The sequence below is a fragment of the Equus asinus genome, chromosome 1 (genome assembly GCF_041296235.1).
Source record: "Equus asinus isolate D_3611 breed Donkey chromosome 1, EquAss-T2T_v2, whole genome shotgun sequence".
Taxonomy (NCBI): Eukaryota; Metazoa; Chordata; class Mammalia; order Perissodactyla; family Equidae; genus Equus; species Equus asinus.
In genome coordinates, this window is record NC_091790.1 from 163,422,015 (window position 1) to 163,444,136 (window position 22,122).

Here is a 22,122-nt window from a genome sequence, read left to right on the forward strand (position 1 = left end):
CAAGGCACGAACTTTCTCCTCCTAAGCTGTTTTGTGAAACCAGCCTCATCTTGGCTTAAAAGTTACGTAAGCCTCTGGCAGTGCTTGAGTTCACAGGGTCCTCAGAGATCACCTAATATACAGCGAAGGTCCTCAGAGGGCAGGCGAATTTGATGCTTGAGGAAAAGTGATTTAGGCAATCATTATCTGCCTTCTGCTACATGGGTAGTAGAAATGTGGCTGGACCTGGGGTTGGACAACTTGGCATTCACCTATTGGCTCTGCTACTTGCTGTTTGATTTCTGGCAAGTTCCTGAACTCCATTCTCCTTGTATATTAAGTAGAGGTACAGCCTTTCCCTGCCTGGGGGTTGTAAGGAGAATTAGAGGAAAGAATGTCTTTCACTGTGCCAGCCACATGGTAAAGTCACTTCATCATCATTAAAAAGTGCTTCCTCCTAAGTATCTCCAAGGCTATTCCTTGCCCCCGATTAAATCAAAAACTCTAAATTCTCTGTAAAAACTATCTTTCCTAAACAGTCAAAAATTGGCAAAGCTTTTCCCCACCACTGCTACTATGCGCTTCTAGAAAAATTTTCTGGCCTTATTTAGGGACTGACTGCGTAAAAGTATGGGGTACCTCAGTGGTTCTTCAGGCATGCCCTAGGGAGTTTTAAGGCCATTTGTAAATGAAGGGACGACTCCTTTCTCCCGTGTAACATCCAGGTTCAGCATGACCCTCTACATTGCTGTTTGGGGTTGTTGAAATCTTGCAGAGTGGCGTGGCATAGTCTCATTTTTCTTTATGCTCCTCCAAAAAGGCAGACAACTGTAGATTCCCATTTAAGTGAGCTTCCATATCTTACCCAAGGCCACTCATCAAGTTTGCAGCAGAGCTAGAAACCTAGGATGCAAAACACTAGACCATGTTCCTTCCCTTCCTACCACACAGACTAAGAAAGGTTTGTGGAGCAGATTGCTAATGACAATTGACTCTCACGCAATTTGAGGCTGTACCAGGCAAACAAGATGCTCAAGTGTGGGAGGTCGTCTTTCCCTGGGCCTCCCTGGAGCTCTCCCTGTGTTCTTTCTTCTACTATAACTTGAGTCTGAACTTGAGGTTGGGATTCCAATTTTAAGGTTTATGATGCAGCATTTGGGTGGTTGCTTAATTGGCTAATAAGGATATAGAAAACTAAGAGACTTAGGAAAGCCTTCAAATTCTACTCCTCAGCCACCTCTCATGTTCTATCTTGTATTATAGCTCCTTTGGGTGTGACTGTTGGCTGTACGGGAGCTGTGAGACCAAGAATGATGTCTTATTCTTCGCAACTTTGTATCTCTGACTTACTTCTGAAATCAGCATACCTGGTCCCATTAACTAATTGCATAGCCTTGGAACTCTGATTTCCTCCCTCAAATCACTTTTCCTGCAATCTTTCCTGTCTCAGGAAATGGCATCACCACCCAATTGCCCAAGCCAACACCTTTGGTTCATATTCTTCTTCCTTTTTCTGCCCACCACCTCGCCACATCTAATCCGTCAGCAAATCCTGTTAGGTCTTCTCAGAGTTGGCATTGACTGATTTGGCTACACAGATTAACATGTTGAAATCCTTCCAGACTGATTGGTAAATCCTCTCTTTCAGGAGCCCCCTGAGGGCCTCCATCCCACAATCTCAGCACCCTAGTCCCATCCGTTGCAACCCCCTACCCCTCACCCTCCTCCATGGTCTAACAAGCAAATAGTTAATGCCTAGCCCAGGAAGAACCTAACATTTTTGAGCTTCACCATCCTTGTTCACTGTAGATGAGGACAATAATGCCACTTTTAGCCTTATTGTGAGGATTAAATGGGAGAATGTGTTTAAGATTGTGAGCACATAAGACCTGGTCTGCCCCAGATGGACACTCCATAAATATGAGTTCCCTTTTCCTTCTTCTTTGATTAGTATGATATAATAGTGGGAAGAGCATGGACTTTAGACAAAGATAGACATGGGTACAAAGCCAGGCCTCACCTCTTGACCTGTGTGACCCGGAAAATTAACCAACATCTCTGAACTTCTGTTTTCGTGGCTGTAAGATAGGAATAAGGAGTGTCTAGTGCTGTTCCTGGGCATGCAGTGTATCCATCTTCATTAAGTATCAACTTCCCTTAGTTAACTGAGTTTGCATTAGTGGGTGGCTTGAAATGAAAATGTAATGCATACTAAAAAAAAAAGCAAATCTAAAAACAACAATGAGATACTACCACATGCCTGTTAGAATGGCCTAAATACAAAACACTGGCAATGCCAAATGCTGGTGAGTATGTGGAGCAACAGGAGCTCTCATTCGTTGCCGGTGGGAATGTGAAATGGTACAGCCACTATGGTAGAGAGTTGGCAGTTTATTACAAAGTTAATCATATTCTTAGCCACACAATCCAGCAATTTTGCACCTTGACATTTACCCAAATGAACTGATAATTTATGTCCACACAGAAACTTGCACACAGATGTTTATAAGAGCTTTATTCATAATTGCTAAAACTTGAGAGCAACCAAGATGTCCTTCAGTAGGTGAATGAATAAATAAACTGTGATCAGATAATGGAGACAGCCAGACAATGGAGTATTATTCAGCGCTAAAAAGAAATGAGCTATCAAGCCATAGAAAGACGTGGAGGAAACTTAAATGCATATTACTTAGTGAAAGAAGCCGATCTGAAAAAGCTGCATGCTGGATGATTTGACCATATGACATTCTGGAAAAGGCAAAACTATGGAGACAGTAAAAAGATCAGTGGTTGCCAGGGGTTATGGGGAGGGAGGGATGAATAGTTGGAGCACAGAGGAGTTTTAGGGCAGTGAAATTATGATGTATGACACTGTAATGGTGGATATATGTCATTATGCATTTGTCAAAACCCATAGAATGTACAACACCAAGAGTGAACCATAATGGTAAACTATAGACTTTGGGTGATTATGACGTGTCAATGTAGGTTCATTAATTGAACAAATATATAACTTTGGAGGAGGATATTGATAATGGAGGAGGCTGTGTGGGGGACGGGGGACAGGAGGTACATGGAAATCCTGTACTTTCTGCTCAATTTTACTGTGAACTTCAAATTGCTCTAAAAAATAAAGTCTATTTTTTAAAGTTTGAAATTCAGACTTTTCTCTAATTCAGATTGGCCTCTCTGCTAAGAATTGCCTTAGAGATTTGTTGCTTTTTGATAAGAAATGGGTGGGTGCCATATGTCCCTTGTTAGTAATTCCCTCCTCTCATGCCCATGGTACCATAGCTCATTCCCCTTTGGTGAGTCCTGAATGAACTTGCAGATATCTTGTAGATAATAAGGCAGATATCACAGCAAATGAAAACAAGCACCAGTCTATATTAGATACTGTTGTTTGTACTAGGGCAGAAATGCCAAAAAAGAATATTCTTAACCACTAGAGCATTTTCTACTGGGAGACTTGCACCTAGATGGCGCCTGTTGACATGGTGGTGGTGATTGCTTCCCTAATTTTGTCCCATGTTTTCTAAATCCTCTATTTGAGTCAAGATAATAACCATTATGAAGAGCTTCATCCGGGCCTTTGAGAATGAAGTCATTGCACCTCAACTCCTTTGTGGAATGAGGCAGGCTATGTGAACAAGTTAGTAAGCAGCACACATTTCTGTTGATAGCTCTTGTTGCGCATTTTATTAGGTTAATCTCGTTGCTAGATAGAAAAGTTGAGTTGCTGCAAGTTCACTCAAGGCCTGCAGGAGCTATATGGATGGGGTACTAGGAATTTGCATGTGAACCTAGAAGACTTGCTCATTTGTTCCTTACACCTGCTTCTTTCTACACCAAGAGCTCTCCCCTGAGAACAAGGATGGTTGGGAAAGGGCAAGATTAGGTAGTGAGGGTGTGCTTCTGCCCCCTTCCATTCTGTCCTGTATAATAACCACTCAGTTCCTGGAGGGTTTCTTAGCACGTGATGAAACCATAGGCAATCAGGAAAGAAGGAGTATTGACACCACCATGATTTCAGTTTGGTTCTTACGAGCACTCCAGGTGTTCTTGTGGAGGATTTTTCATGGACTTGGTGAGTAAGTCCAGGAAAAGTATTCTTATATCTACATCGTTAGTCAGTGGACTGGACATCCTTGTGCTCTCAGGGTCTTCCCACTAGAATTTGGATTCTCAGTCAGAGAAGTATCAGTGCATCCAGTCTAAGAATCCTTTTTTCTATCTTCTTTACATTCACTGAGTACCCTAATAATTGTGGGAACTTTAGGAGCCTAAATGCCTCCCTAACACTTGGAGTTTTAGAAGCTTTACAAATACCCTCTCTCCCGAATGTCTAATGCCCAGTTGGCTTGGCATCATGGGGCTGTAAGGGAACTAGGTTTTCCAAAGGGATTTATCCAGGCTTCATTTTGAACGCACAAAGAAAACGGGACGTATATGAAAATGAAAGCAGCCTCTTTTTCCACAGGAAATCAGGTCTTCTGAAATCTGAGTGTGTTCGTTTGTGTTGGCGTTGAGTTTTGGGTGAAGGTTCAGCTAGATTCTTGTTTTCCTTAAAATGTTCCTATCCATTGATATACTGGCTAATGAAGCGGAGTCATGTGATGCAAGTTGGCAGATGTTTTGCTTAAGTCACTCGAGTTTGGGGTGAGTAAAGATCGAACAAGGATTCAAGATTCACTTCCTTGGTCCCAAAAGGTGAACTAAGTTTTCAAGACCCTTGTTTGAGGGATTTGCATCCAAATTGCCATCTGTCATCTGGGTATTTGACAAAAAAAAAATTTGGATCTTTTTAGGTCTCCCTTTAGTCCACTTTGAAATCCACATAAAAGCGGTTTGGGACTGGTCAGAGCCCCACAGAAAGAAATAGAAGACTGATATTTTTGGATAAAGATTTTTCCTTTTTATGAAGATAATTTGCAATAATGCTGACTTTCAGCATAGACTCCATAGCCTTTATCTTGATCAGAAAACATTTCGGATAGGGTGGTGGTGTGGGGGTGAGCTCATTGCCTGCCATGACTCCCGCACGGGGACCCTGAATAAGACATTCATTGGCAGGAAAGCAGTGGTAACTGAAAATGGCTGGGGGAAGGGTGGAGAGGAGGGGCAGTTGAGTGGGGCTTGGGTTCCTTCCTCCTCAGGGGAGCTATTTTTTGCTTTTCATGCAAAGAATTGCTTTGTACAACCAAGTTGGTCTCGATCTTGTTTACATAAAAGAAATCGAACATTTATTTTGTGCCGGGTTATTTTTTTCTTCCTTTGCCAGTCAGAGGGTCCTCGGCAAATCAATAAACAAAGACCCTGCTCTGTTTTCACTCTGTGCCTGGGGATGTGGACTGGGTAACCCTTCAATGGCTGGATTAGCTACTTCTGTGGAGACTGAGACTTTCTGCCTTGGCCAGGTGGGTTGTCAGTGACACACTGGCCATGCTGGGAGCCTGGAGCTCCAGAAGACAGTGGGAGGACCTCTAGATTCTTGGGTTCTGCTGCAAGTGGTGAAAGTAGGAGAGAGAAGAAAATTTCCTCTTTGGCCTCTGTAGAAATCAGCGGAAGCCCTGAAGCGGGTGATTCGGTTACTCCAACATTCACCCAGTCAACAACCAGCATTGTTCTTGGGCATTAAATCAAACCAAATGCCTTTAAAAACTACAGCTCTGAAATTTGACTCTGCAAATATGGAATTCCATGGAGGGGCTCCATGCTGGGGGGGCAAAAACTGTTTTCTTTATTTTTTTTCTAAGTTTACCTGCCATGAACTTGGACTGACATTTTGTTCTCTTGTTTTGGGACAACATGAAAAATAAGGGGAAAAAGGTATTCATTGTAAAAGCATTCCCTTAACCAATGTTCACCTGGCTCGCTTTCCCCCTTTTAAAGTTCACGCAGTGGTGTTTATAGAGGCTGATCATCTATAAATCCCAGCTCTTTTCTTTCTTCTTTAATTCCTGTTGGCTTTGGTCGGAGCTGCACGGACGAGGTAGGGGAGAATAGGGCTTTGGTGTGAGACCTAGACTTGGAATCTTGTTTCATCCCATACTGGTAGGTTGACCTTAGATACATTATATAACCTCCCTGAGCCCCAGTTTTCCTCTCTACAAAGTAGGAATGATGAGACTTATTTTAGAGAGAATACCTATAAAGAGCTTAGCATAGTACAGCATCCACACGCTCTCAATCAATGGTACTCATTTTTGGTTTCATCCTTCAAACTTGGAAGTTGTGGTGACAGAGTCCCTCAGTGCAAGAGGGCCTGTGTCTCTGACTGGTGGCAGTGGTTCTTCACTCTTCCTAGGGACTCTAGAACAATCTTTAGTTGTGTGATCAGTAACATGTCAGTGATACACAGTATATGCATTTGTGTGTTTGTGTGTAAATATATCTAACATGCCCCACAAAAAGCCCACACAAAATGAAAACACACACATCTAATGACTAGACTTTCCCTCCCTGTGACAACACTATTTAAATGGAAGTTTTTTGTTCTTGCTGACTGTGTAGAATTGAAGTCATGTCCTTAAACACAAGTGATACGGTCCAATTGGACTGTGCAAATTTCAGCTCAATTAGAGCCACTTCTTGCTGGGGGGAGCCTTCTGGCATTTCCTGACATCAGCATTGTCGCAAGGATCAAATAAGAAGGTGATTTAAAACTATTTTTTTAAGTGCCATGTCAGTATACCACTGCATCATGTTGAGGGTGTGCCTTATGTTGGGATTGTGTTCACCATGAATCATCATTAGAGATCTGTAATACTCAGAATTTTTGCTCACAATCACAACCATTCTGCCCACTGGTTTGTTTATTTTTGTCTGCTTACTTTTCTGACTCTAGTTTGCTTTCTATCCTATAAATATAGTATTCAACAAGGTTTGGGGACACTTCTTGAATCTTTGCTCTTTTACACGTAATTTTTAGCGCTCACATCCTGTCAAACCTACCACTTATTCAGTTGAATGCCACATACTTATCAAGGGTCCCCTGTGCACCAGGTTCTGTGTTGTCTGCCATCCTCACCCTCAGGAAGCTCCAGATCTACAAACTGCTTCAGAACATTTCCACCAGAAGTTATGCCATCTCTTCATCTCAGCCTGTTGAAACCTGAGCTGAGCATCTCTCTTGCCTTTTGGGAGCTACTTCCTGCTTTCTGTCGCCATCTCCCTCTCTGATGAGCCTGACACCTCAGCAGTATCACAAGAGGCTCCTCTCTCTTGTCCTTCAGCCTTGAAGAGGCACCAGGTCCTGACATCTGTAATCTTTCTATTCCTTTTGCCTCCAAACATTGCAGGAGTGCCCAGTTAGTCTATGATGTCCTCTATCTCTCCAGTTTCATTAGAGCATGCAAGTTTGTGAGATTAATTTTCCTTAAAAGTGCTTCATATTGCTTCTAAGAGAAATCTAAATGCACTCTGGCCACAGCCTAATGATCCAATGTTATCTGTCTGTGCTTCTACAGGATTCTGCAGGAATAGAGGAGGTCTTCAATCACACAGTTGTGTCTCTTACTGTTTCCTCACATACCCAGTGTTTCTGTCTCTGAGCACTCTGTCCTTATTGAGAAGATGGCAGTTCTCTCCAAAATTAATCTACACATTTAATAGAGTTGCAATTGAAATGCAAATAGATTTGTTTTTGTAACTTCTAAAGTTTATCTGAATGAATAGCAAAAATATATTAAAAAGAAGGAATTGGAGGGGAACCTTACAGTGACAGATATTAAATTGTAACTTAAGTTGCATTCAAATAAATATGCAGAACCTGTAACAAATAGATAGAACAATGAAATAGAATAGACAACCCCAAATGTAAGGATATTTCTATTTTTAGTATGTGAAAAAAGAATCCAGCATTTTAAAATCCTGTGAAATGATGGATTATCCAATAAATGATGCTAGAATAATTTTTATTTAAAAAAATTGTTAATCCTTTACCTCTCACCATACACTAAAACAAATTCTAGGAAGATAAAAAATCTGAAAGATGAAACATACCGTAAAGCCCCCAGAAGAAACCTTAGTTAACTCTTCATATAATCTGGGTATGTGGGAGGTCCTTTCAGGCATAACCCCAAGGCAGAAACCATAAAAAAATTTAGATATGTAACTAAACAAATGTGAAATTATGCATAAAAAGTTATCATAAACAAAATGAAAAGCAAATGGCAAAACTGAGAAAAATATTTGTGACACATAAGACAAACAGGAGATTAATGTCTTTAATACGTAAAGAATATTACAAGTCTACACGACAAAAATAAGCACTGTAATAGAAACAAATGGGCAAAGGTCAGTGAAGAAATAGAAATGGTCAATACAAATAGGAAAATATATTTAATCTGGCTTGTAATCAAAGAAACGCAAGTTTAAGTAAGTTACTCCCAAGGAATAGGACTTTTTCTCTTTCCTTTATAAACTTCTATATTCATTAACAATTTTTTTAAAAGACGTTCAAATAAAATTTAAAAATAAAATATACTACTATGAAATTTATGTAAACCTGTAAAGCACTTACCATTTTCCTAAGCCTTGAGAATGATCTTATAGGGGTATATTTATTGGAAAGTTATCCGCCAATAAATACATTGTTAAGAGAAAAAGTAGCCAGTAGATCAGAAGGTGTGATAATATCCCATTTTGGCAAAAATATATGTAGAAATATAAAAATATGTAGAAGAAAATCTAGGTGCATATAAAATAAAACGTTGACAGGGGCTGTCTCTAGGTATTGGAAATATCGATAATGTTTTTACCTTTTTATTTTTGTTAATGTATTTTCTAATTTTTCAACCATGAGCTTGTATGGCTCTTGAAAAAGAAAAACATTTCAGTATAACCTACAAACATAAAGTTATATAACTTTTAAGTACCAGCTTGATGTATTATCACTAAGTGAGCACACTTGTTGCATTAGTTTCCTAATTTTAGCATCCTTTGCAATCTGGATAGGCCAAGAACCTCTCAAATCATCAAGTGCTGGCTCACTGGGCTTAGCAGTTTCTTCCTCCATTTATCTCTTTCCTGTCGCATTTTACTATAAACAGTAAAGAAGGATCAGGCTGCATCTTCCACACTTTGCTTGGAAATTTCCTCAGTAAAATATCCAAGTTCACAGCTTACAAGTTCTGCCTTCCACCCAATAGTATAACTCAATTCAGCCAAGTTTTTTCACACTTTATAAAACAGATTACTTTTCCTCCAGTTTCCAAAAACACATTCCTCACCAGAAGACCTTAATGTTCACATATCTTTCAAGATTCTGTTTATGATGACACGCATATTCTCTAAGATGATAGAAGCTTTCTCTCCCTTGCCCTTCATTTCTTTCTGAGCTCTCACCAGAATCACCATTAAAGTCCATTATTCTACCATCTCTTCAAGGCAACCTAGGCAATTTCTATCATGCACCTCAAAATTCTTCTAGCTCCTTCCTATTACCCATTTCCACAGCCACTTCCACACTTTTAGTTATTTGTTACAGTATCACTCCACTTCCCAGTACCAAAATCTGTATTAGTTTCCTAGAGCTGTCATAACAAATTACCACAAATGTGATGGCCTGAAGCAGCATAAATTTATTCTCTCACAGATCAGGAGGACAGAAGTCCAAAATCTAGGTCTCGACAGGGCTACACTCCCTCTGAAGGCACTAGGAGAGAATCTTTCCTTGTTTCTTTCAGCTTCTGGTGGCTCCAGACATTCCTTGGCTTGTGGCTGCATCATTCAATCTCTGCTTCCATCTTCACAGCAGTTTCGCATGGCCTTCTCCACTCTGTGTCTCTCTGTCTTCTCCTTTTCTGTCTCTTACAAGGACATCCATCATGGGATTTAGGGCCCACCAGAATCCGGGATGATCTCATCTCAAGATCCTTACTGTAACTACATTGGCAAAGGCCCTTATTCCAAATAGGATTACATTCTGAGGTTCTGGGTGGATGTATCATTTGGGAGATACAATTCAGAACACATTACCAATTTAGCTACCACTCAGGTCAAGAAATAGAATGTCCTCATGTCCCTTTCAGTCTCTACCACTTCCTCATCTCCATAGATAATTACTATCCCTCCTAACAGAAGAGGTTAGTTTTACTTGTTTTTAAACTTTATATCAATAGAATTATACACTATATAGTCTTTTACATCTGATTTCTTTCATTCAACAGTGTATCTATGAAATTCATCCATGTTGTTGCATGTAGTAGTGGTTTGTTCATTTTCATTGATATTTAGTATATTTCATAGTGTATCACATACTTTATTCATCCATTTTACTGTTGATGGACACTTGGTTGCTTCCAATTTGGCGTTATTATGAATAACACTATTTTGAAATTCTTGCACATCTTATTTGGTGCCCATATGTAAGCATTTTTGTGAGGTATATACTTGGGAGTAAAATTGTTGGATCATAGGGTGTATGTTCAGATTTGAGAGTTACTGCTAAACTGTTTTCTAAAGTGATTGTGTAAATTTGCACTCCCACTGGGGTGTGTTTGAAAATTCCAGCTGCTTCACATCCTCGCCTTCCCCTGGTATGTCAGTCTTTTTCGTTTTCGCCAATCTGCTGGGTATGTAGCAGTATCTTATTGTGATTTTAATTTATATTTCCCTGAGGGCTAATGACAGTGAGCACTTTTTCATATGTTTATGTATTACTTTTTATACATAAATATAAGAGTGAAGGTTGTATTGAAAAATTCCCTTCCTGTCTTAAACATTTTGATTCAACCATCCATGAGTGCTCACATTCTGACAATACCTCAGAAACAAGCTGGTGAGAGAAGGCTCACTTTAGTCTAAGAGATAAGTCACTTGTTCTTCCTTCCCTGTTTGCCAGTCTTCTCGTTTTTTCCAGTTCAGAAAAAAATCATCTAGGTGATGCATGAGAAGCTTTTTTAAAAAACCTATTATTGGCAAAATTCCTGAAATATTCTTGAAGTTGCAAAGGTCTACTGTTTCTCCCACACACATACCCTGCTCCTTTTTTTTGAGGGGGGCGGGTACCATCAGGGGCCTTCTGGTGGAACAGACCTGAATGCAACTGGAAGCCTGAGTCCACCTAGATCACCAGAATCACGGCCTATCTGTAGACCCGTGAGTATAAAAGTAAATGTGTGTTGCTGTAAACCACTGAAATTTTGAGAATGTTTGTTATTATTCTACAGAAACTGACTAATAGAGCAGTACTCTTTTTCCACCCAATGCGTGCACTTAGGCTTACAGAACTTAAACGATACCTCCAAACTGCACTCCTAATAAGAGAAGGAGCCAGGACTTGAGCCAGAACTGTCTGCTTTCCGATCCCCTGCTCTTAACCACTACACTATATCTCCTTTCAAACTTGCAACAGGCTGGGGCAATGGGCCAAAAGCAATAAGATGGAATATAATTGGAATGAATACATCGCCCAACATGTCAGTTAAAACAACAACAATAAAAATAGTAGTAAGTAGGATACAAGCAGAGAATGAGCAAGGTGTTCTTGACTGCAGGACTAGTGGTGGGGCTCAAAGACTTGAAGCTCACCTGGGAAGGAAAAGGTGGTTTCAGACTAGGCCACGTTAATGGAAGTACACTGTCTGGAAGAAGGAAAATGGCAATTCTTTCTACTCTTGCTGTTCAAAGGACCCCCAGACTCTTCCATTTAGTTCCAGGCAACACATTTTAAGAGGAATATTGACAAGCTAAACTGTCCGGATGAGAGCGAACAAGATGCTGAGAAAACTCATAGTGGTTGTAAAGGGAAGGAGCTTAAGTATTTAACCCGAAGAAGAGAAGGCTCCAAGGGAGACGACTGCTGTCTTAGGACATCTAAAGGGCTCAAAGGGTCAACAAGGTGGCCAAACTACCATCACCTCTCACCTGGACTGCTACCATCGCCTTCAGCACTCCGTTCCATTCACCATATGCAGCCACATGTGATCTTTTCAAAACATGAATGTTTGACTTCGTGTGACTTTGTCATGGTCCCACTTCCTTTTCTCCTCACCAAATACACCCAAAGCACACACATGTGCATACACACAGTCACAGACACACACACACATACACACACATGCACAGATGCCCCCCTGCATAATACTGTCTTCCACATACAATTTCTCCAGATTGCAGAGCCCAAGGCAAAGCTCAAGTGCTCATGCCTTGTTTGAGGTTTGGGACAAAGATCCAGGTAGAAAAGAAGTAAGGTGTAGAAAAGGGAAGAAGTGAGGTGATGGTGTGATTATGAGGCTAGCTACAGCTCCGCAAAGAGACACAGGTAGTGGCACAATCAATTGGGCATCTCTAGACAGGCCATATGGAACCAATGGGCCTCCAAAATTCCATAGGAGGAAGGAAGAGCGGGGTGAGAGAATTAGTGCATTGATTCCTTCCCATCTCCTATGGATGCATTTCCTGTGGAAGTCAGATCTCAGTCCCTAAGATGATTCCAGATGATTCCAGAAGCGGTAGGAGGAGGCAGAGCCTCCATGGAGCCAACTGGCAGGGCTGAGCCTGGGCACCCAAGGACGTGCTGGAGCCTATGCTGGAGCCTGACATGCATATGGTGGCAAGGTCCTGGCAGTGGATGGTGCTAGGGGTAAGGTGGCAGCTCCCATAGCTATGTCATCCAAGGCTCTCCACGAGTAAGCAGCCAGGGGTCTGCAAGACAGTTGAGGTAGGAATCTGAGGAGGCACATATATTGGGTCCGACACACACACACACACACACACACACACACACACACACACACAGATTCCTTCAGTTGTTACCACCACTCGGAGAATAAAAACAATATCCTTTGCAGGACCTGCTAGCTTCTTCCCACTTGCCTTATGTTGGAGTCACATGGGCTTTCTTTTGGTTCCTTGAGTGTATCATGATCCCTCTTGCCATTTGCTTGTTCTCTCTGGAATGTGCTTGGCCCATACTCCCACTCAAGAGTTAGCTGCTATTCATCCTTCAGCTCTCAGCTTGTCATTACTTCTTCTGAGCAGCATTTCCAGCTACTCTCGTCCCTGCTCCCTTCCCTGGAGCCTAGGTGGTACCAGGTCATAGAACTATCCTTTCTCTTTCCTTCAGAGTACTTAGCCCACACTCTCAGTCATGTTTGATTAATGTCATCTCCACAATTACACTATAAGCTCCTTAAGGGCAGGGAACATGTCTCCTGTTCCCCGGTTCCCCATTGCACTCCCTTTGCCCAGTGCCTGACACCACAGCAGGTACTCAGGAAATACATAAATGGCTTCAATATGAAAGAGAAATTACAGAGACTGTGACAAATGAGACGAGTTTATATGTTATAGTCATTCCAAAGGGGGTGTGGGCTTCCTTGGACGGCATTTCTCTGTTAGTGAAAACTGTCTAAGATTGATTCATGCATCAGATAGAGGTTGGCCCCGACCACCTGTAAGCGTCAGCTCTGAGAATTTACACTTTGAATACTCTACATATTCAAATCATGCCCTGGAATAGAATTTATTGGGAGGTGCTCTGCCGTGCTCACTGGCACTGTCCCTTTCCTCTTTAAATCTCCAGCTCACGGAGTATTTCGAAAGCATTTGATGCTGCCAGCTGGAGATTTCAGAGTCTTGTTTCTTGTTCGTCTTTCTGTTTCTGGTGATTGGAATCTGTGATCCAAAGAATGGGGTGAAATTTGTAGTCTGTTTTATTTATTCTGCCCATTTCACTGTTTGAATTTAGAGATGGTGGTGTGGGAAGCTCACAGAATATCGAGTTCAGTCAGGGTAGGGGGCTGAATGGAGACAGGGAGGAAGTGAGCAGGAGGCGAGAAGGACAGAACAAGGTAATGTGCCCTTAGCTAACAAAATCTGAGAGGCGTCTGCAACTTCTCAGAGGCTGGATCTCAGGTATCCTAAGGATGAACACGTACAGTGTTGCACAGCACACTTCTGCTTTAATGTGTTGGCTCCACTCAGCTCAGTATGCACAAAAGCAGGAATCTCAAAAGGCTGGCCTGTGGAGCACTGTATCTCTTTAAGAGTTTATGATTTTTTGCAAAGTTCTAATGTTCCTTGCCTGTGGTTTGCCCCTGTGACTGCTTGTTAATTCAGTTTCATTGTTGCCTAGGGACAAAGAACCCCAGTGACCCACTATAATAACTGCTTTAATGTAGGCCTCTGCTTTGGGTCTGTGTAGGATCCTTTAACAAATGAGCAAAAGTGGCCAAAGTTATATTAGGCAACGCTGCCAGAGGTTTATGATAAAATCTCCAGTCCCTGCCAGGGACAGTGTGAGCCCTGTCAGTCTGAGGATTAACTTTTCCGTAGTCACAGCTAAGACCTTTTCTTTTAGGTCTCTCACTACCTGCCAGGCACTGTGCTGGGTGGCGGGAGTGGGGGTGGGGGAGGTGCTTACACAAGCATGATTTCAATTAGTCTTCATAACAATCCTCTAAGGTGGATATTATTATTTCTACTTTACTGATGAGGAAACGGAGAGTCTAATTGTTTAGGTGACATACCCAAGGTCACACTGGTGACAAATACTGGGGCTGAGATTCTGCTCCAAACCCATTACCTGCCTTACACCAGGCTACTCCTAAGATAACATGAGAATATAAAGCCAGATGGCCCAAGGCTGGTTATTTGTCACCCATTGGTCAATAGGAATTGAGGCTGTTTCCCAATTCACTTGAGATCATGCAGAGAGAGTGAATTAGTGACAGGAGCTATGAAACTTTTGGCTGAGTGTTCTCCATCTTCCTAGGTAGCATAGAGAAGGTGTTGACAAATGTTGGAATAAATCAGAAAATTTTGAACCAATCATTACTATATTTGTTCAGCTGCCTCTTATCTTAAATTCCCAATCCAGTGTTGAACCAAAGTTTTCCTTTGTCTGACCGATTCCAACCTGTACTTTAAATCCCCCAGATAATACCCACTTCACTGGGTTGTTGTGAGGAGAAATTGAAAATTATAATAAAATAATAAAATATAAGAAAAATAAATAAAATATAATAAAATGCACAAATGATCATATTCTCATCTATCACCTTGTTGCATTACATAAAAAATTAAGATCTGGAAAATGCACAAGGTTAAAATGTGAATAAACAGACAAAAAAGTCCCACACATTTTTAACATTGAGCAGCAGATTCAGCTCTGAATGTCCTACTGGTCAAAGTAAAAAGAGAAACGAGATCAAGTATGTGATACTAATTTGCATAAAGAAAAAGCTATAGAAAATGTGGTTTCTCAAGGGACACAGAGATTTCCTTGGCACTTAGATCTGAAGTAAATTTCTCTAGTAGATTGAGGATGACATTGGATCATATAGTGGTCTTTGTCCTCATCACTCTCCTTCCCCCATTAAATTTAAGAGAATTCTTGTGGTGTCATCAATATTACATAAAAGCAAAATATCAAAGCACCATCCTCTGAAAGGAAGTCTGTAAAAGGACTAAAAGAATGTGGTCTGTTGGCACATATTTCTGGAGCTCCAACAAATCCAAGATTAAAATCTAAAATTAAAAAAAAGAGAAAAATGCGTATCTTTTAATCCATCTTCTATAATCGACATTTTAATCAATGAAGCTTCAATCAAAAGTTGGGCAAGAGAGTTTGAGGACAATAGGGGCCTCAGAACTTCTTCACGGGATGGGGGCTTAAGGAGGACAGTCTGGTTGGATGTGGGGGTGCTGGGTAGAATGACCAACTTTTTCCATCTTGCCCAGAACTTTCTTGGTTTGGGGTCTGGAAATCCCCCAAATTCCCCAGAAGCTCCCCAGTCCCAGGCAAACTGGAACAGTTGGTCACCTTAGTGCTAGGCTGTGAGTTTCAAAGCCACATTCACATGGGGAGCACACTGTTTTTACTTGGATTGCAGGTTTATTTAGAGGTGGCTTTGGGGGATACTGATGGACTCCAGCCCCCGCACTTCGCCTCCCCAAAGCCGTGCGTGGGTTCTGTGTTGTCAAATCTGAAGGCTATAGCAGTCTTATGATTGGGCGGTAGAATCAGATTCTTCAGTGGAAACTGAGGGACCTAAGGAAGACACTCTGGTGACTAAGCATCTGTCCACCTTGCCTCTGGGTGGGTATAGAAAAGCTAGATGAGTCTGTTTTTCTTTTGTTTTATTTGTTCATTCACTTTGTTTTTTAGATTTCACATATAAGTGGAGTCATGTGGTAATTGTCTTTCTTTCTCTGATGTATTTCACTTAGCATCATACTCTCTAGGTCCATTCATGTTGTTGCAAATGGCAAGATTTTCTTCTTTTTTTATGGCTGAATAATCTTCCATTGTATATGTATACCACATCTTCTATATTCATCCATCTTTGATGAACACTTAGAAACAGACTCACGGATACAGAAAACAAACTGGTGGTTACCAGAGGGGAGGAGGGTTGAGCGGCAGGCAAAATAGGTGAAGGGGATGAAGAGGTACAAACTTCCAGTTATAAAATAATTAAGTCATGAGGATGTAATGTAAAGAGTAGGGAATGTTAGTCAATAATACTGCAAGAAATTTCTATAGTGACACATGGTTACTAGACTTATTGTGGTGATCATTTAGAAACGTCTACAAATATCAAATCCCTATGATATGCACCTGAAACTGATATGATATTATATGTCAATTATACTTTGAATTAAAAATTTTTTTTTAAAAAAACTAGGTAAGAATGTGCCTGGGGAAGTTTTCTTCTCTGAAGTTCTTTACAATGAGAGAGGACAGCCAAATGGAGTGACATGAACATGAGCTTCGCAGTTAGACTGAGCCAACTCGGTGCCCTGATGTTGCCACTGATCAGCTATGGGCTTTTGAGCCTTTCACTTCGTCCTCTGAGACTTACTTTTCTCATCTGTAAAGTGGCTGCAGAGATGTTATGAAAATTAACCGAGATACTTGAAAGCCCTTGACAAAATGCGCGGTTCAACAAATATCTGTTTCCTCCCTCTTTCTAGGATGAGTGGAGTTCTGCCTGGAGGTGAAGATTCGAACCAAAGCAATAATTGTTCTTTAGGTAAACCTCAGCGGTTAGCAACTCTCCAGTGCCCCACAATGATGAATGGAGAGTTGGACCTCTCCGGCGCCATTCCTAAGTTCGGTTTGCCTGCTTGTAAAAGATGTGCTTTGCAAAGTGCTTTATACATAGTAAGTATTAGTTCAGCTGGATCTAAAACAAGTTTGGACACCAGAGTTTCTTCCGCGGCCAGTAAAATGTGTTAATATCCTCCCTCCTTCCATCTCTGCCTCCCTCCCTTCCTTCCTTCTCTCTCTCTCTTTCTTTCTTTCTCTTTTTCTTTTCGTCCAGAACCACTTTTTCACCAAACCACAGATGTTTGCCTTTTCATGTTGATCACCCGTCTTGCCTCCTATGTTGTTAGATTTACTAGCTGTGGGCTCTCAGGCAAGTTATTTCCCTTCAGCAGACTCAATCTCCTTACCTATGAAACAAAAAGATGAAACCAAATGGTTTACAAGGCCCCTCATGGCTCTAGCATTCCGTAATATGAAAAATTCTATTCTTTTATTTATTCAGCACATATTTATTGAGCATCTACTAAGTACCAAGCACAAATATAGTACCTGGGGATACAGCAATAAACAAAACAAACAAGGCCTCTGCTCTCATGGAACTTACACAGCAGTGAGGGAGACAGACAATAAACAAAACACAAATGAAGATATAACATATCAGGGGTAATAAATGCTGGGGAAAAAAACAAAGCAGGGTAAAAGAACAAGGGGTGACGGTGATGGTGGTAGCGGCAGCTAGGGAGGGAGTCTGATGGTGCTGTCTGAGATGCAGTGGTCAAGAAAGTTCTCTCCAGCAAGTTGTCATTCTAGCAGAGGCTTGAATGAAGTGAAGAACAAGCCCTGTAGATATCTAGGGGAGAGTGTTTTGAGCAGAGGAAACAGTAAGTGCAAAGGCCCTGAGGTTGGAGCATGCATGCATTTTCAGGGAATATCAAGGAGGCAAGTGTGGCTCTGGATTGTGTGAAGCCAGGGGAGAGTAGTAAGAGATGAAGTCAGGGAGGTGGTTGGTTGGTTGTTGGATTATATAGAAAAACAAGAATAACTCACCATTGGCTCAGAATCTGTGGCCAGACAGACTCTCATGCTAACCCCAGCAGAGGATCAAAGGCCGTCTGAGACTCTTCTCTAATTTCTAGGTGCTGGCTTCTCACAATCCCTCTTTACATGATACTGTGTTCTTTAACCTCAGTGGGGGCATATGGAGGATAGTCTGCAGAGACCATCAGCAAACTAGGGCATCACTAAAGTCCGAATGTCTGGCTTGCTAGTCCCAGTACTTACAGGGACTAGGGCTTGCCCTGGGTCCCTCTTTTTACTACCTCTCTGCCTGGAATGGTCCTCAGAGGTTTGGAACACACGCAATGTGTTCAGTAAGAAACTTAACACATAGTATTTTCCATTACATTGGAAATGGAACAGTGTGATGGAAAGCAAACTTTGGGGAAATGTAAGCCTCAATTTCGTTAATGCTTCAATGAAATTTTCCCAATCTATCTGTCTCTTCCCTAAGCTGGATTTGCACTGAGGCCATCCCTCCCAAGCACCTGTTTTTCTGCTATACAAAGGAAAAAAGTGTCTGGAAAATCTGACTGAGCACTTGCTGTGGTAGACTGAGAACCCCCATGGTTTAAACTTTGTGTGTTTTCAATTATCTGTTGAGGCACAAAGGACTATGGCTAAGGCCTCCTACATCCTGCTAAAGCTGTACTACGTCCTGGAGGGGAGCGGGGAAGATGAAGACCCTATTTGTCAGAGCCAACTATGAAGATATTGGTAAAATAGTTCTTCCCACTGGACTGACTGCCACCTTCTTATACTCTATGGATCCAGGAGAGTCCAGGATCAGCCGCTCCGGTCTAGCGGCATTGGAAACTGTCCCTAACCATTTCATGTTCCAGGAATTCTCTGTGTTCAGGAAGAGGATGCTAATAAGTTATTCTTGAGTGGCTGCAAAGTTCTAGAAACAATGCCAGGTACTTTTTACACAAACTGTCTACTTCACTCATGGCTCTAGACTGCAATGGTGGACATGATGATCCCCACTTTCAGGTGAGGCGAGGGAGGCTCAGGTGAAGCCTCAAAAGTCATAGTGCTGTAGGTGGAGGGGTTTTTCCTTTCACTGACTCCCTGTTATTCTAGACATCATCAGCCTTCACTCTAACAAAGACTGGCTACTTGACCCTGTCCATTGTTTCTTTGATTGCCAGCTGGATTAGAATGGAGGTTTTCGGAAAGGTGTGGCAGAGCAGAACTGGCGTTTCAGATGACAGTCTTTAAAGCAAGATGAGTCGAGCTTGGCACCACTCCTAAGCTGGACATCCCCAGCCAAAGCAGAAATAGGGTTGGGCAACTGTTCCTTCAGTTCAGGGCTGTTGAACAGCGGGTTCTGCTTCCTCACCTCGCGAACCACCTCCAGGAGCTGCAGGAACCATACCACGGGCATTTGATTTTTTGCTTCCCTTAGTCTCATCACCTCCCTGAGAGGTTATTCTTCCTATTGTTCTTCCTGCAGAGCTGTGGGAGGCCTAGACAGTGATGGCTCAAACAGTGATGAAGGTGGTCTTTGATTTTTGGTTTCCAAGCACCCAGGTGTTTTAAAAGCCAACGCTTTCTCCTGTTGGATTTCAGCTGTGTTGGAACTGCTCCGGTGAAGTATGAGTTAAGAGAGCCCTGCTGTTTTGGAGATTGGGCGGCTGAGTTGTTCTTTCTGGGCTCTTATGCCTATTACTCTGTGTTGGAACAGAAATTCCCCTGCATCTGCCTGCGAAGAGCTCAGCCGGTGTCATCACCGCCCTCCTGGATCCATCAGCACTCACTGACAAACGGGGAAACTGGATCCACGTTGGACACAAACTTTACTCAGTGATGTACTTGTCTCTCTGTAATCCCTCTGGTATTGACAAATCGAACTCAGGGACTCGGGCGGCAGTGACAGCTCCTGCAGACAGCGTGTATTAGCGTCGGCATTATCGTCCTTGGCCCTGACAGCATGGGCACTAGAGGGAGGATTAAGTGATTAGTACTGTGTATGTTACAACCATCTTTTTATTCCTTGTGACTTTTCAGTTTTGCTTACTTCATAAAGATGTAAAAGGAGGCTCTGAGTAAAAACAGATGCATTTATACATGTTTTGGGATCTGATGGCTAGCATATGTCTCAGACATTCGGGCAATGTTGAGACATTATCAAGTTTCTCCATGAACACAGTAAATTATCTTGCCTTTGTGACAAATATTGTTTTAAAGGGGGCTTCGAGGTATATTGTATATATTTAGAAAATAAAGATCCATTTGAATCTCTATCTTATATTTGATGGGTTGTTGTATGTAGGTTAATCATTTATTGGACTTGGTTCCCTGGAATTTTAGTAAAGGGAGATTTAACTGAGGGAATTTTGAGAGACGGGTTTAATAAGATAGTTAAATATGTTTTTTTTTGCCTTTATTCCTAATTTGACCAAATTCTCTGGAATATTCATCTACAAGAATTGGCCCAAAGGAATGTCAGTTATATCTCTCAACATCATTTTATGAGTGATAGCATTTTATACATTTCTAGGGTAGAAAAGCCTATTACAGTTATTATAAATTAAGGCCTCTGGTCTTTATCAAAAAGTGTGATTTTGGGCTTGCAAATGCTGACCTCTTATACCATATTTTGACTTCTCTTAATTTATCCATTCATTCCAAAAACATTTTATTGAGCATCTTCTATGTGGAAGTGGCAGAAATCAGAAGAATCTAAAATGTATTCTTTGCTCCCGAAAAGTCCACATTATAATTGGGAAAAGATATTAACACTACATTGATCATAGAGCTGTCGCAAGATAGTTTATAACTAAGTGCCAAATGAGCTATAGCAAGAGTAAGGGGGGTGGATTCGCTGTCGGGGTGAGCCAGTGATGATGGAGAAGGTAGATGAGGCTTTACAGAGGAGGGGAAGTTAACATGGCCCTTGGAGAAGGAAAGGTGTGCAGGTGGGAAAGGAGTGGCTCTGGGTGCGATTAGTAATTCACATTTGGAGTTCAAGGTAAGGTTGAAAAGGCAGATCAGGACAGATTGTCTCAGACCTTGAATTGTCACATTTTGGGAGTTTGGATTTTATCTCATAGGAATAGGGGGGCTCTAAAGGTGTTTGTGAAGAGATATGAATGACAGCGCTAGTTTAGAAAGACGTTTGATAGGCATTCAGGGTAGATTGGCAGGTAGGTGACATGGAGGCCAGACAGGAGACCACAGCAGCAGTCCAGGGGTGCAGCAAACTTCTGGTTAACATGAAAGGAGGGAAGGGAGACATTTTACAGAGGAGCAAGTAACTTTGTGAGTTGTTCGGAGGAGGCGTAAGAGCCAACATTTTTGTACCCCTTCCCATGTGTCTGCCAAACTGTTATGCACTTTCCATGTAATTAATTCTTACAGAAACTCTGTGAAGTAGGAACCATCATTAGTCCCATTTACAGATGAAGAAAACAAGGCTTGGAGGGGCCAAGCAACTTGATCAATGTCACATTGCAGGAAGTAGACGAGCCAGGATTTGAACCTACACTCTGAACCCCTAACCACTGTCTGTGCCTTACTGGCTGATGGTGGAGGGGACCGGAGGGGTGCGGGGGGAAGGGGAAGAAACTTTCTAAAAATATTGAAAATGTAACATTTCAAAAGAATTTTTAAATTATTATTAATATTTTCTTGGCCTGGGTAAAACAGCTAGCTTGAAATAGAAATGAAGAAATTACATTTTCATATAGAAAAAAAACATACTCTATGAAGTGAAAGTAAAGCTCATCCAAAATGTCCTGTCTTAAAATAGATGCAAAACTCAGAAATGCGATGTGTGATATTGATCTTAATCCTCTTTATTTACATGTTCTCACACACTGAGTAGTGTATAACATATCTGCTTATGTGTCCATGTATGTAAATGTCACACAGGGACTTGAACGAATTTAACCTTGATTCAAGCTTCAAGAGAAAAATGGCTGTAGTTTCGAGTTTTAAAAAATTATCTGTTTATTTCCCTTTCTCTGTCGATAACTCCTGGTTCTAATGCTGAAGTCTTATAAATACAGCACAGTTAACTTATAAAATGAGCTTAGTGTTCTCGGGGCAGTGCAAGTTGAACAACACATAATTTGGCACAA

The 22,122-nt window shown here is 41.5% G+C and overlaps 1 long non-coding RNA gene across 2 annotated transcripts in view; it reads left to right on the forward strand.

Annotated features, from left to right (window-relative positions):
• The window catches only part of LOC123282975 (uncharacterized), a 45,837-nt gene that overhangs the window by 16,856 nt on the left and 6,859 nt on the right, over nucleotides 1-22,122 (forward strand). Inside the window, exons 2-3 of one of the 2 annotated variants that reach the window (XR_006523370.2) lie at nucleotides 16,906-17,095; nucleotides 18,492-20,373. This is a non-coding gene — a long non-coding RNA (uncharacterized lncRNA). Of the gene's footprint in view, nucleotides 1-16,905; nucleotides 17,096-18,491; nucleotides 20,374-22,122 lie in introns of those variants that run through there. The other variant, XR_011502082.1, reaches the window with a different exon arrangement.